General features: G+C 32.5%; 1 non-coding gene across 1 annotated transcript; it reads left to right on the top strand.

Annotated features, from left to right (window-relative positions):
• Positions 1 to 3: 3 nt before the first annotated feature.
• On the top strand, positions 4 to 76 carry TRNAE-UUC (transfer RNA glutamic acid (anticodon UUC)). Its single transcript has one exon. It is a non-coding gene; the product is annotated as a tRNA-Glu (tRNA).
• The last annotated feature ends 1277 nt before the right edge of the window (positions 77 to 1353 follow it).

Here is a 1353-nt window from a genome sequence, read left to right as displayed (position 1 = left end):
AATTCCCTGGTGGTCCAGTGGTTAGGACTTGGCACTTTCACTGCCATGGGCCTGGGTTCAATCCCTGGTAGGGGAACTAAGATCCCACAAACCATGCTGTGTAGAAGGAAACACACACACACACACACACACACACACACACACAAGATAAATCAGGTAATTCATCATATTAACAAACTAAAAAAGAAAAAAATATATGATCATCTCAATAGATGAAAAGAAAAAGCTCATTTATAAAAATCCAACAACATTCATTTCCAATAAAAACTCTTAGCAGTGTTAGGACTAGAAGGAGACGTCTTCAACCTGCTAAAGAGCATATATACAAATAAACTACAGCAAACTTCATGATGAAAGAATGAATGCTTTTCCCCTAGGATAAGAAACAAGACAAGAAAGCCCTATCCAGATAGAAACAAAAGAAGTAAAACTGTCTTTATTTGCAGATGACATTATCTTCTATGCTGAAGATCTGATGGAATCAACAAAAAAGCTACTAGAACCAATAAACTAGTCCAGCAAAGTTGCAGGATACAATTTTTATACACAAAAATCAACTAGATGTCTATATAATAGCAGTGAACAATCAGAAATTTAAATTAATAAAATACCATTCACAATAACATCAAAAATATGAAATACTTAGAGATAAATCTGACAAAAGATGTGAAAGACTTACAGGCTAAAAATAAAACATTGCTAAAAGAAGTCTTAAAAAGGCCTAAGTAAAGGGAGAGATATACTATGTTCATGGGTTCATGAAGATTCAATATTATTAAGATGACGTAAATTCTCCCAACTTAATCTGTAGATCCCATGAAATCCAAATAGAAATCCCCAGCAGCCTTTTTTGTGGAAATTGAAAAACTGATTCTAAAATGTATATGGAAATACAAAGGACCAAAAATAGCCAAAATACCTTTGAAAGAAAAAGAACAAAGTAAACTACTAGTACTATCTGATTTCAAGACTTATTATAAAGCTATAGTAACAGGACAGTGTGGATTGGCATAAAGATAGACAAATAGATCAATGAAACAGAATAGACAGTCCATAAACAGACCCACATAGGTACAGATAACTGATTTTTAAGAAAGGCACAAAGGCAATTCAGTAGAGAAAAGATAATCCCTTCAATAAATGGTACTGGAACAATTAGACAGCCATCTGCAAAAAGAAAAATGAACTTCCATCCATACCTCACATCATATATAAAAATTAACTCAAAATGTATCATAGCTTAAAACTATAAAACATTTAGAACATAGGAGAAAACCTTTGTAACCTTGATCTAGACAAAGATTTTTTAGATTCCTCATCAAAAGCATGATCCATAAAACAACAAACTGATAA

Source organism: Lipotes vexillifer, unplaced genomic scaffold, assembly GCF_000442215.2.
Source record: "Lipotes vexillifer unplaced genomic scaffold, Lipotes_vexillifer_v1.1 C26836063, whole genome shotgun sequence".
In the NCBI taxonomy this organism is placed as follows: Eukaryota; Metazoa; Chordata; class Mammalia; order Artiodactyla; family Lipotidae; genus Lipotes; species Lipotes vexillifer.
This window is presented reverse-complemented; position numbering and strand designations above follow the sequence as displayed.